This window comes from Rhipicephalus microplus, chromosome 2 (genome assembly GCF_043290135.1).
Source record: "Rhipicephalus microplus isolate Deutch F79 chromosome 2, USDA_Rmic, whole genome shotgun sequence".
Classification (NCBI taxonomy): domain Eukaryota; kingdom Metazoa; phylum Arthropoda; class Arachnida; order Ixodida; family Ixodidae; genus Rhipicephalus; species Rhipicephalus microplus.
In genome coordinates, this window is record NC_134701.1 from 120657251 (window position 1) to 120672119 (window position 14869).

General features: G+C 47.6%; 1 long non-coding RNA gene across 2 annotated transcripts in view; it reads left to right on the forward strand.

Moving 5' to 3' along the window:
- LOC142796351 (uncharacterized) overlaps positions 1 to 14869 on the forward strand; it is a 47633-nt gene that overhangs the window by 32496 nt on the left and 268 nt on the right. The gene's annotated exons all lie outside the window — the stretch shown is intronic.

Below are 14869 nucleotides of genomic sequence, written 5' to 3' on the forward strand. Positions count from 1 at the left end.
CCATCCGCAGCGCCCACAAATATTGCTCAAGGTTTAGCGCTCTGAGTTGTGCGATTGTCAATGAAAAAGCAATTATTGCGCATATCTGAGGTGCCACAACAACGCTTCGATGTTTTGTATGTCTGCCTTTATACTAGAAGAGATACACACAACTAACTCTTAGGAATGTAGCGTTTATTCGTGCTGCGCTGACAGTGCAACGCCATGCTCAAAAAATTGGCAGCATATCCACGGAGTGAATGATGAAGAGTGGGGCGAAGCATTCGTCCGTCCATTCGTTCTTGCTTCCTTCCGTCTGTGCGATCGTCCAAGCGTCCATCCGCCCGTCCGTGCGTGCGTCCGTTCCTGCGTTCATCCATGCATCCGCCCCTGCGTCCGTTCATGCGTCCATTCATGCATCTGTCTGTGTGTCCGTTCGTCCATCTATTCAACACTCCAAGTACCACCATCTCGCATCTTTTCATCATATATTCCTAATATAAAAACACCGCCATCCAGCGGACATTCCAAGGACTAAACGAGATGTGGCACACGCACACTTTCTTACGGCTTGCGCTTCGGGTCTACTTCCCACCTTTAACCACCTCGAGTTCATGGTATATACTAGTTCACTGTATTCATGGCACTGCGGCCCAACACTCGCTAAACCTTTCTAAAACCAAGGAGGATACGCCCAGCAAGTATAACGTAGCAACCTTTTCCTGTCAGATAGTGCTCAATGTACATGCCAGTGGCTGCTAATGTGAAATGAAAGACAGGAGGATTCAGCTTTTAATTTCCTACGGCTTGCGCTTCGTATCTGTTTCCCCCCTTTAACCACCTCGAATTCATTCATGGTATATACTAGTTCATTGTATTCATGGCCCTGCGGCTCAACGGTCGCTAAACCTTTCTAAAACTAAGGTGGTTACACCCAGCGAGTATAATGTAGCAACCCTTTCTTGTCTTATAGGGCTCAATGTACATGCCAGTGGCTGCTAATGGGGATCGCAGCGTGCGCGTTGACTGAAAGCCGAATGCTCCTGTCTCTCATTTCCCATTCGCAGCCAGTGGCATGTACATTGAGCACTATTTTTTATTGTTAAACAACGCACAGAAGTAATCTCTCACCGGCACCACCTTGGAGATCAAAATGTTTTCAGGTCAAAGCGTAAGACTGGTTACATACTACGACGGGACGCGGGACAAACGGGTGCCGCTATAAGGAGCTTCGCCCCTAAAAAGGAGTTGCCAACGCTTTGCTACGGCGTCACGGTAGTGGCACCTACCCGTCGCTTTGCGTTCCACACCTTATCACCTCCGAGACTGGCGTGCATCTTTCTCCGCGGGCTGCACGCCATCGTTTTCGAAGATAACTGGCAGATGGTACTTGTATCTAACGTGCCTAGATGTGCTCGTTCACCTCCGCTACACGCTTGAGGCACTCTAACGCAGTGCCTGCAGAATACCATTTCCCTATTTTCTAGCGCAGAACATCAAATAAACGTTTTGTTCACTCTCACCAGACGCAAGACTATCGTCTTTAGAGGACATCTGTGGTGTAACATGCAGATTTGGAACCATTTTTTTCCTCTGGGTCTTCTCAACACCCGGTTTTATTTCTTGCGTTGATGCCCGCCGCGCTTTCGATACTTTATCCAGAAGGGTAAATTGAGTGTGCATGCTATACCGTTCGACCACATCGAAGTTCTGCAGGCTCTTCCTTTAAAATTATATATATTTGATGGTAAGACAACATAAGCAAAGTTATTCTGTCGTCGCAGTGCTGGTTGAACGCGAGCCCAACTGTCTGAAGTGTGCCCTCTGCAACATTCCCTACAACGGATATCATTCGACAATACGAAAAAATAAATAATCTATTAGTGCGTTTGAACTGGTTCAAGCATTCTGGTAAGTTTGTGCTTTTGTGTGACAAGGCACTTCTTCCCCGTGCACAGCAGATTGCATGCCGGCCAGCACTGAAAACAAATTGCAGAGAGCTCCAGAAAAGAAAAAAGAAATCATGCAAGAAGAGGTGAAGTGGGAGTTTTTTGGTGGTCTAGTTCGTGATGAATGACGTCAGATTGTGAATTTACCGCCTTTCTCCCCTCATTTATTAATCCTATTAGCTAAGAAAGTATAATTGAGGTCGCAGTTCCATAATACACTTTTTTTCACACCCTAAGGTTGTATAAGTGTGAATGCATGTAACATCACGCCCTTAAAACACCCAACCCGGCTAGCTTGTGTTTACAGTGTAGCTGTGGTCCACAGTTAACGTAGACCTAGATACAGTCTATCGTAAATGCCAAGAAAAGATGGCCTCAGCTTGCAAACAACATATTCTAGAACTTGATAATTAATTTTTCAAAGCGTCCCCATTTAAGGAGACAATACAAAAGATATGTGGTCCCCAGAATTGGCATGACCAACGCCTCTGCTCATGCATGACTCACGCAGTATTTCAGGAACACGGAAGAGGTAGTTCATAGCCTGTACTATGAACGCGCGAAAGCGTTCCGTTTCGCGTTGACGTCTCCCTCGCATCATCAAAGAACCAAGACATGGCAATCGCCCATCGACGCTTACATTTGGACACCATCCCTCTACTCTCTTTATTGCAGCCAGTTTGTTATATTGCACCTCGTCACAAGAAGCAGCAAGTTTCGGGGAAACACCATAACATTTCGAAGCTACCGTACGTTGACGAGGAGGCGTCATATGATGACGCAAAAGCCAAATTATGTAACTGCCGCTTTGCTGAATCGAATCCCCGCACACACTCAATTTCACTGGCAATTTAGCTGTCTAGCAATACCGTCTCGTACCTCACCTCCTTTCAGAATAACACTGCCTTCCACTAAAAGAATGAATGAATGAATGAACAACTTTATTTATCCCTTGTTAAAGGGAAGGGGGCAACAGGAAAGGGTGTGGTGGGGATGAACTACTTGAAGTAGTCCTCCTCTACCCTCTCAGCCCACTCCAGGATGGCCTCCTGGATAGCGGGCCTCGAGCTGCGCAAGGCAGCCTCCCACTGCTCCTCACTAGAAATTAGGCGTTTCAGGAATGGGGGAAGAGGGTGCTTAGGGCAGCGCCACATGATGTGGTTCAAGTCTGCTGTGGAGGAGGCACAAAATTTACATGAGGGGGAAGGATAACAGGATGGATGAATGCGGTGTAGGAGGTAAGGCGAAAGAAAGGTGCGAGTCTGCAGCTGTCGCCACAGAATTTCGCACCTGCGTGAAGATTTGCGCGTGAGTGGCGGGAAGGTTAATCGCTCTAAACGGTAGTGTGTGCAAATATCGTGGAATGAAATAAGGCGATCCCGCGCTGTAAATGGCGCCTCATTCGTAGCGAATTGCGACACATCGGATGCGTGTGCCCGGACTGTGAATCCTCGGGCACTCGCATGAGCCGCCTCGTTTCCGGCAAGGCCCGCATGCGCGGGAGTCCAGATTAGTGCTACAAGTCGATCAAGGGGATGATGCAAAAGTAGGGAAAGGGCTGGCTTAGAAACCCTGCCCGCTCCGAAATTATATATAGCTGTTTTGGAGTCACTGATTATAACGGATGAACTAGGTATTGTCAGGGCCAGGGCTATGGCCGCCTCTTCCGCTTCCTCCGAAGAAGAAGCAAGAACGGAGGCGGCCGCAGCGACCTGGCCGTGAGAGTTGATTACCGATATTGCATAATGATGCCTGTTTCCGTAATCGGCGGCGTCAACATAGAGCACATCATTGGAGGAGGAGAATTGTTTTTTGAGGGCCCTCGCGCGCTGCATCCTGCGCTGTTTCTGGTGCTCAGGGTGCATGTTTTTTGGAAGTGGTGGAATGTATAGGTTCTCGTGTATGTGGTGTGGAATGGTGTACTTGACCTTAGTGATGGATGCCGGAGTGACAGAAAGGGTTTGTAGAATGTGTCGGCCTGTCACGGTGTTAGAAAGTCTGTTATACTGAGATGCAATATGGGCTTCTCCTAGTTCAGCAAGGGTGTTGAAGGTGCCAGTACGCATAAGCCTTTCAGTGTAGGTCCGTATAGGCACCTCTAAAGCGAACTTATACGCTTTGCGTAAAAGGATGTCTATCTGGTCGGATTCTGATTTAAGAAAGTGTAGGTAAGGCGTTGTAAAAGTTATTTTACTGATAACGAAGGCTTGGACCAAGCGGAGGAGTTCGGCCTCCTTTAGTCCGCCATGTTTATTACTGACCCGACCCAAAAGTCGCAAGGTATGATCAACGGTGGTGTGAAGTGTCTTTAGTGTGTATGTGTTGAGCCGATTGCTTTGAATGTGTAAACCGAGCACGCGGATCCTATCCACTCGAGTAACTGGTACGTCATCTAGAATTACCTGTATATTGGATATGTGTTTTTCGCCCCCTCTGTGAGATGGTAGGAGAAGTAGCTGAGATTTCTGTGGGGAACATGAAAGATTCATAGACCCTGTAAGTGCCACAACCGTATTTGCCGCAGCTTGCAGGGTGTCTTGAATCTCTCCATCGGAGCCGCCAGTCATCCAAAGAGTGATGTCGTCGGCGTAGAGTGAAAACTTGAGGTCAGGGATAGATCTCAATGCTTGCGCCAACGGCATCATAGAGACATTAAAAAGAAACGGTGACAGCACAGACCCTTGGGGCGTGCCGTAACTTCCCAAAGCGTAAGACTGAGATTGATCTGCGCCTATGTGTATGGTTGCGGTACGGTTGGCTAAAAAAGTAGCTATATAGTTATATGTCTTTGCGCCAACCCCTATGAGATTAAGCTCGCGGAGGATGGCGGAATGAGCAACGTTGTTGAAAGCTCCATGGATGTCCAGACTCAAGATTGCTTGCGTATCTAGGCTGCTGTTGGGTGTAATGATATCATGCTTCAGTCGAAGCATGACATCTTGACATGACAGAGATTTTCGAAAACCCACCATTTCTGGTGGATAAACATTGTTGTCTTCCATGTATTTATTCAGACGGTTGAGTATAACGTGTTCAAGCGTTTTACCAAGACAAGAAGTTAGTGAAATAGGCCTGAGATTGGAAGTGTTCACTGGTTTGTTTTGCTTTGGAATGAAAATTACCCTGGCATCCTTCCAGGAACTTGGAAGGGTGCCAGTGTCAAAGCAGTGATTGAAATAATCTGTGATTGCCGTGACGGAGTTGTCGTCCAGATTGCGAAGTACTTTGTTGTTAATGTGGTCTGGGCCTGGTGCTGACGTTGTGCGCAGAGTGGCCATAGCATGCCGAACCTCTGCTTCCGTGATAGCGGCGCTCAATAACTCGTTGGGCTTTCCAGTGTACTTTGGTGTGTTATACTTCTGAGCAGGAGGCAGATGTTTATCGCGGAGGTCGTCGAAGAGTCCGTTTAGATCGTTTTTGTGAGCATATACAAGTTTCTTTATGCTCTGGTTTTGATGTGTGCGTGATGTGGTAGGGTCTAAGAGGTGGCGCAGTAGTTGCCATGTGCGTTTGCTGTCAAGGTTTCCTTGCATGCTGTCACACACCTGGCCCCATTGCTGGCAGGCCAGTTGTGTGGCGTACTCCTGGATCTGCAGGTCAAGCTTGGCTATTCGGAGTTTTAGCTTTCGGTTGTGCCGTCCTTTTTTCCATCTCTTCAAGAGAGACTGTTTGGCTTCCCACATATGTAAAAGCTTGGCATCAACCGTGGTGAGGGGGGTTTCGGGGGGCAAAGTTGTAGTATGCACCCCAGCATCTGAGTGAAGTTGCTTCACCCATTCTGAGATGTCTTGGATGTTTCTGGGAGCTGATATCTGGCGGGCCTCTCGAAATTTGTCCCAATTGGTGTGACTGATTGGCTTAGGTGCGAAGGGTTTGTGCTTGAAATGTACTGTAGTAGTAATGATGTAGTGATCACTACCGAGATTAACTTGCAAGTTGCTCCATGTAACGTGCTGAATTCTGCGTGTAAGGGTAAGATCGGGAGAGGTATCTCTCGATACGCTGTTTCCTAGCCTGGTTGGTGCATCGACGTCATTATGTAGCGTGAGTCTGTGGTCTTGTATGTGTATCCACAGGGCTCTGCCCTTAGGAGTAGAAACAGTGTGACCCCACAACGGGTTGGGTGCATTGAAATCACCAAGAATTAAAAGGGGATGGTCTTTGGCAGCGGAAATGGCTTGAGTAAAAAGGGAGTCAAAGCGGTGATGTTTGTCTCGAGGGCGGCTGTAGACATTCAGAAGGTAAAGAGCAGATGTGTTATTCTTATGAGGAATATTCTCCAAAAAATCATGCTCTATATCGACGCCGTCGAAGTGGGAGTGATTTGCAGTGAGGTGTTTTTGAGTAAGAATTGCCGTATCAGGCCGGGACAGCTTTTTAGTTTGGTGGACATTATAACCTGGGAAGCTGACTGGCCCGTGAGTTTCTTGGAGGGCAATGACTTCGGGTAGATTAGAACGGGAGGCAAGGAACTGTTGCAGATGTGCTTTCTTTTTTCGGAACCCCCTACAGTTCCATTGCCAAACCTGAAGCTCGGAGCGAGTCGGGTTATTGGCCATTGTTAAGCGAAGCTGGTGCTGAGGTGGAAAGTGGTGCTATGCTAGGATTATTGGCACTAACTTCAGCTATCCAACTTGTAGTTTGTTGGATATGAGCTTGCACAAGGTCCATAAATTTGGCGAGTGCTTCATGTTTGGCTGCGTAATCTGCACTGAGTTTTTCAACTGCGGTGAGTATATTATGAAATTTAGTTTCTAATGCGGTTATTCTGTCATTATAATTTAAAACTGTCTCCTCCAGGGATTCTTCTGATCGTGGAGTGCTCGGAGTTTTACGTTTGCTGGGGGGAGGGAGAAGTGGTTCGCGTTGAGCACAGGGGCTAGTGTCCATGGGCAAATGTGCAGAGGGTTCAGGTGGGGCTGATGAATGGCACATGGAAGAGGCGGAATGAGAGGGAGGGGCTTGGGTGGTTGATGCGGAAGGAGGACGAGAATCAATTTGAGTGGTAGTAGCGGATAAGTGAAAAGACTCGAGTTGTAATTTAAGCCTCTGAATTTCAGCTTTTAGGGTTGCATTTTCTTTAAAGAGGGTGGAGTCGTTGTTACTGGTGTGATTTGAGGAGCAGCTAGAAGAGGCTGACTTAGCCCAGCCTACCTGGTGTGAGTTGACCGAAGAGTTGTTGAGAGCAGGGCTTGGTGATAGGCCTGGCCAGGCGTCGTCTTGCGTCGTTGAATCGGAGCGACGACCGCGATCTTTACTTTTGCTGGCACTGGAGCGTCGCCCGCGTTCCTTGCTTTTGCTTCGACTTTTCCGCCCGCGTTCCTTGCTTTTGCTTCGACTTTTCCGCTGGCTTGAACCGTGAGTTTGTTCGCGACTAGGAGATCGGTGGATGGGTGGGTCTTGCTTTTCCATGGACCGTGTAGGGCGCGGCTTAAATCGTTGTCTACACAGCGATGAACCTGTTTCATGGTTTCCATTGCACACAACACAAACATGGTCACACTCGTGGTCCATAGGTGCATCTTTTAGTCCACATTTGGGACAAAGTGTGTCACTGGTGTTGGTGCAGACGTCTTGGCGATGACCAATCTGACGGCACCGTGTGCAGGCTTCAACCTTTTGCCTGAAGGGACGACATCGAAGTGCACAGCCGTCGTAGTGGACGTAGTAAGGAACGATTTTGCCTTGGAATATGATTAGAATGGTTTCAGTGCTGCCCAGGCGTCGTGCACCTCCGATAGTCAGCTTTGGGTTGCATCGGCGGAGGGTCGAGATGATTTCGTCTTCCGAGTAATCGGAAGGCAGGAGAACGGTTCCTCTGCAGGTATCGACGGGATCAGCGACATGGGTGGCGACTTCATGAGGGGTGCCGTTGAAGTTCAAGAGCCGTATGCCATGGTAGAGGTCGGCACGATCCAGGTCTGGTGTGCTAATCAGAACGGTATGGTTGATGGAGTTGACGCGTATTTGGTCAGAACTGGTGCGGTCAGAGATTGGGAGACCCGCCGCCTTGAGGATTATTTGTCTGAGGACGCATGGATGTATCACAGCACAGTTTAAACCTCCACGGACTCTTAATATGATTTTGTAATCACTGCGCGGCAGTGGTGGGGGCTTCGGTGCTGCTCTTGATTGGCGCTCCTGAGCCACTGCATGGCTTGGTGGTGACGAAGGATGCTGGCGTTGTCTTGAGAGGCTCTCGTGGATCGCGCGCCAGGAACGCGCACCATCGACGCCGGCTGCGTCGCGCCCTGTTCCAGCGCTCATGCTAGGGAGAGGTAGGCCTAGCAGCGATACTGCTAGCCGACAGCCCTAAAAGGGCTGCGGCTTGCGTAAAAAACGTCTTAGTATTGAAAAAGTATCACAGGAAGCGTCGGTAACACTCACATATAGGTCCAGTCAAGTATTCGGGGCGTTTGGAGTGATCAGTTAGCCACAAGAGGAAAATTTGCAGGAGCCAAAGTCACATGCGACCGCTCACCTCCGCGCGCGTCCCAAATCCTCCACTAAAAGAAAGTCGGAGCAGCATCCGAAGCAGCGCATAGGTAGACTTCGAAAAGCAGTCATATGAACTTTACTAATGTTCCGTTTTTCCGCTTCAATGCGTAGTTGTGAACCCTGTAGGAACGGTTTGGTATCAACAGAGGGACAAAATAACGTGTTTATTATCGATTACCCAGAACTGTATTGAACCCAATAACACCGGTGCGAAGCCAGCCGATTTTCAGTGCTGCGAAGCGATCACCTCCCGTGGTCCCACCCCATCTGATCGCGTGGCCAGACGAAATTGTGATGAAATTGCGAGTTTAAAATTCTTCTGCTCGGCGCGCACATGTATAGACATGTCCTCTCCAAACTCATTGTCGTTGCCACCGTCATCAGTGTTCATTAGCGATGATAACAACACTGAGGAATATGGAGTCATGGCATCTCATGCTCTGGCGAATCATTTCCGGCTTGATCCTCTTCTGACTAGTGATTCTGAAATCGCCGCTGGACGAAGCAGCGACGAGGCAGCTGGAGATTCTTTTTGACCTTGCTCGCTGGTAAGGCATATGAGCGCTGCGTGCGTGTTACTTGTTCGCGACGACCGTAGTTTCATATGAGCAAATTGGCGCTCATGAATTCACGAGAATTACGAACTGGCACCGCTAAAACACAGTATTCACACGAACGCGCTGCAGGAAGCAAGCGATACAAAGCAAGTAAAGTCGATGTCAGACAGCCAGGCGTCGCCACCAGACGATACTACATATAGACATCGCGATGACAACACACAAAAAAATGTCACCATGCCCGCGAGGCGGCTGAGGAGCTTGGCATCTCAGTCCCCACGTGGGAGCTGCCCGCAACACAGTGATCTGTGTTTTGGAGGACCAAATAAAAGTTTATTCAATCCAATCCAATCGCTGCTCTCATATTGTCACTAGCAACATTATGTGCGGCCTAGGAGCATGCTGAACTCGTCAAAATGCTGTCGACGCCTCATAGCCGCTAACGTACTGATGAGCCTCGGACGCTCGAAATAGAATAACTTCTACGTAACTAACGCGATTCATACTTCGATAAAAAGCTTATGCGCACCAAGCAATCGAATGAATGCCACATCTAGAATTTTGAAATTCGGTGTCACTGCTGCTTCAACGCTACGTTCATCACGGGTACATTGCTCAATGATCAGGCGTCCTTGCAAGTTGATTGATTGATTAATTGATTGATTGATTGATATGTGGTGTTTAACGTCCCAAAACCACCTTATGATTATGAAAGATGCCGTAGTGGAGGGCTCCGGAAATTTTGACCTCCTGGGGTTCTTTAACGTGCACCCAAATATGAGCACACGGGCCTACAACATTTCCGCCTCCATCGAAAATGCAGCCGCCGCAGCCGGGATTCAATCCCGCGACCTGCGGGTCAGCAGCAGAGTACCTTAGCCACTAGACCAACCCAGTGGGGCTCCTGGCAAGTTAAGCACACCATAAAATTTACTGTAGCTTTTGTTGCTGTTACTCGTCCCGTACTCTTCGAGCACACCACGCAGGTTCATCGCGACGCCATGCGGCGCACGTGCATTAATCGTGATGCTTCAGAGTCTCAGCACCCGTCACCATTGCGTGATTGCTAGGAGAGTGTAAGAGGCCGCCACAATTAGCCACAATTAGCCACAATCTCTTACAGAGCAACATATCAATGTCCGAACGCGCTGCCGTGTGTCAGCGCGTTCTACTTATGACGCAACGCGTTGCTTCATCGCATGTCTGCAGAATCTCATTCCCCAACGTCATCACATGATTACCGAAATGGTGTAAGGGAGAAGGGCTACATCGTCTTACCCATTCCTTTACACAGGCCCGAACACGCTAGTGCGTGAGCGCGTTCTGAGCGTGCTTGAACCAGCTGTTGTGCATGTGCAGTAAGAGTGGCCACAGAGACCTGATTGAGCTCACCCACAAGATGATTCACATAAAAATTTTACCCAAACCACAACGCAGGCTCTTGTTCGTTGCTCGGGCTCTGGTAGCTCTCAACGGCGTGCCATATCATGGTCGTGTGCTCCGCGATATTATTTCTTCCCTTCACAATCTTCCCGCTCGCCCTATGAACCAAAATCTGTAAAAAGATGACCTCTGCGAGAGGCCGTTTGGGGTCTACCAGGTCTTCAATAAAGGGCTCGAGGAGTCACCGAAATCAATCTAAATGCACAGAACAGGGTTCTCTCCCACATGTTTGGTTTTTGTTTTCATATTACAATATTTTTGCTCTTTTTGTATCTACAACACTGAGTACCCTTTAAATTCTGACGTAACATCAATGTCCGCGCAAATTATAGCCACAGTGCAGTTACATTAATGAAGGTACGGCAACGCACAGTCGAACGCGATGCTAGAGCAACGTATCCGACATTCGCCAAAGTGCTTCCGCCGCAGCCGTCACAGCCCCCTGTCAGACACACCACGACCATGACAAAAGCACATCGGGGGTGCGGAAGTTCTGGTACGTCAAGGTGAATTGGTGTTTGTGTTAACTATCTTGTTCAATATAGTCAGTGGATCCGTAATAAACATGATGTCGCCAACTTCTGCTGTAGCTGGCTGACGCGATCTCAAGGTTTAATCGAAAGCCTCCGGGGCTCTCAGACTACTGAAATACTCCCCGTCGGCGTGACTTAGTGTCATGAAGGTGGTGTCCCCGCGCCACCCGAAACAAATTTCTCGCTACGCACCTGCCACGGAGCATTCTTTCACTATAACGCATCCAGACGGCAACACCATCTCATCAACCAAGAGTAAAGTGTTATTAAAAGTCCGGAAAGTGTCGTTAAAAAGCGAGTCAGCTGTTGAGTGACCGCAACTTGTTGGACTTCAATAACGATTGGTTAATGCATGCCTCTCTTTGTTCCTTTTCTTTCTCTGCTTTTCCTCAATATTTCCCACTTTTCATTCCCATGACGCATTGCTGTGCTAGCTGTTGGGCTGCATAAATATGCATCCTTTCGTCAATGAGCCACTAAAATTGGCGTAGCACACTAGGTGGACCACCACATGGTCCTGTACAGAGATGTGGGCTCGACTGTCTTCAAGCAAGCTTTCTCTTTTAGTTTTTTATTGAACCTGAGATTGCGTTGATTTGGTGGACGTCATATTCATGGACATCATATTCACCGAACTTAAGGCAAGGGTAGTAGAAACTCCTACAGGTAGCCAAGCGTAGGTGCGTCAAGTGAGAGAGAATAAAAAAACATTTATTGGTAATTACTAAGTCGCTATTGTGGTTGGACCTTCTAGTCTGGAAGACCATTGGCTCTTGCCACCATCCGGGCTAGGTCGACCAGGGCTTGTACAGGCACTGGGTCACAGCTGGACAGGGTCGCCTCCCGCTCGTCTAATGTAGAGTTATGATTGTCCGATATACTGGCATTTTTTGGCACTTCCTGACCATGTGAAATAAAGTTGCCGTCTGGGGACAGAACGTACATTGCGGATTGTATATCGAAGGGTCTATTTCAGACAGTACATAAGGATTTGGAATTGTTGATGATTGTAGACGTCTTCAAGCGACCTTCGATTCCTTATTTAATTCACGGTTAGGTGGGGGTAGAGTGCGTCTACTCAGCCTGATGTGTTGCAGGATGTCAGTGTAAGAAAACAGGGGCTGGGGATCATCCTGGTCAGAAAGAAGGTGCGCTGTGTATGAAGCAACGAAGTCCCGGCGTAGGAGATTGTGGGCGGAGGCATGAGCACGTTCGTTGTCTATAACTAATGTGTGCCCTGGTACCCGTAACAGGTGGATTAAACAACGACGTATTCCTTTGGATCCCATACAGCATCACGTAGACTTGTCGAAGAAAATTAATAGTTGACGAATTTTAGCTTGTGTTGCCCAATTTGTGTACAAATTATCATATATCGACTGCGCGAAATGCAATCTACAGACATGATATATTTACAAAGCATTCACTGCCACTACACATGTATCAGAGTATATCCGCTGAGTCCAAGATGATGAGTGGGGAAAAGCGTCTATCTGCCCTTCCGCGCTTCCGTTCGTCCGTTCATCCGTATGTGCGACCGTCCGCACGTTCATTCGTCTGTTCGTGCATCCGTTCATGCGTCTATCCATCTGTCCCTGCGTGCATCCGTGCGTCTATTCTTCTGTGTGTCATCCGTACGTCCGTGCCTCCATGGGTCGATCTGTGCATCCGTCCGTTTGTGCGTCTGCCCCTGCGCTCGTCCGTGCGTCCGGCCCGGCGTCGGCTCATCTATGCTTCCGCCGTCCGTTCAACCGTCCATGCGTCCATCAGTGCATCTATCTGTCTATCTGTGCAGCCGTCCGTTCGTGCGTCTGTCCATCCGTGTCCCATCGAGTGCACACTTCAAATACGACCATCACGCATTTTTTATTTATATATTCATCATATAGAAGTACCACCTACCAGCGGACATTCCAAGCACTAACAAAAAGTGGCACACCTGCACTATTGGAGCGGCATGTGCGCACTCTCTGCGGCCTGCGCGTTGTGTCGTTGTGTCCTCCCTTTTACCGCTGATAGTTCATGGCACTGTGGCCCGACCCTCGCAAAACCTTCTTAAAACCGAGAAGGTTGTTACGCGCAGCGAGTTAAACGTTGCAACCTTTTCTGCTCAGATAGTGCTGAAAGTGCGTCCTTCTGTTACTGAACGTTTTTTTTTTAGTAAATTTCAAATTCATGGCAAATTTCATTGGAGAGTATATCACCGATACTTCTTTCTGTAGGTTATTTGATCTCAAACAACAACCTTTATTTATAATAACGTGCACGGGTTTCCTACTCCATTCAAAAGAGTGCGCACGTGCTGCTCTTCTAGTCCAGCCATGTAGTTAGCTACGAACTACTACTACGACTACTACTACTACTACTACTACTACTACTACTACTACTACTACTACTACTACTACCTACATCTCGGATGCACCACCCACTGCCTAAGGAGCTTCGCCCCTAAAATGTCAAATACGTGCGGAGCATATAGTTTATAGAGAGCTTCTACTGAACCTGCCAGGGTTGAGCTTGCTTTCATGAACAATCAGAATAAAAACAATTACGATTGTTACGATGCATTTTGGCCCACACCCACTGTGTTTCTCCAGGTTTTTATTTTAGGGCGTATACAGTTGTAGGAATTTCCATAAACAGCTTCTTTAAGGCCCTTTTTGATTTTGAAGGGCTCGGGTATTTTATAGGGGTACCTTTATTGCGCTACGAGCACATCTCATTTAGGCGATCATCAACCTAATAGCACCTGGTGCCTAGAAAAGTTCGTTACGCAAAATTTAGCTTTCAAAGAACTCTTTTAATTTGCACTATACGAACAAGACTTAGCACTATGCAGACCAGAACAGATGAATTCATTATGCCCGAGAGCTAATCTTCAAATCTTTATATCAATTCAAGAGTTTAGCCATGCTATATTGACAGAAACACAGCTCCCAGCAGAGCTTATTGAACTCCAAATTGATAGAGTCACACTCACTCGAAAGTGGCTTCAGAGGCTCCAATGCGGTACTTTAATATTTATTGTGACCTTCACGTGTGGCAAGCATGAGCTACTGGCGTTTGAGATTGCAGACGTGACCCATTAGCAAACTTAGAGACCACACAAAAGAACAAGCTTTCTTGCCATGTCAGTACAGGAATGCTCACAAGAAACGGCCTAGTATATCTTACTGTTTATCTCACGCCGAAAACCACCAATGACGTGTATGAATGGCACTTTCTGGAAGCTATGCTACATGGAAGCTCCTCGTGCTTTCTCTCCAGTATAGCACGTCGCAGTGCTGTGGGCCATATGAGAAGCATGCACAATTAGTTTTCATGAACGAAGCCATCAAATTTCATACCCAATACCATCTTTGCAGCCTGAGACCAATGACGCAAAGAAGAAACTCTAAAAAATATTCTGGCAGACGGCACACAGCAGTGCAGAGAGTCAATCCCTCAGCCCTGCGATCCACTACACCAATGTCCAACGCAAAAAGTATTTTGAACCTATGTATAGGCCTTAAAATCACAGAAATGCAAGCAACTGGGGAGCGGAGACCCGTCTTCACTGCCTCACTTATCGAGTTTCACCAACCTGCATGTGTATGCTTCCTGCAATACTGTGGAAAAATGCATCGGTAAACTACAGGATGAAGATCTAGTTTGTTCCATGGTCTTAACACTCTGAGTGAATACTTTTCTGAGCTTTCTGTGTTTATGTGAGTTTTCGTTCATTTTAACTTTTATTATGTTTTTTTACATCTGTCTTCTCTCCGTACCCTAATTGCCCAATCATGCACAGGATAGCAAACTTGTTCTATGTAGCGGGTTGATACTTTCATGTTTCTGTTATCTTTGCGTCCGGCTCTCTGTGCAGTTTAGATTCCTTGTGTCCAAAATTGTGGAGCTCAGTGTTTGCTTT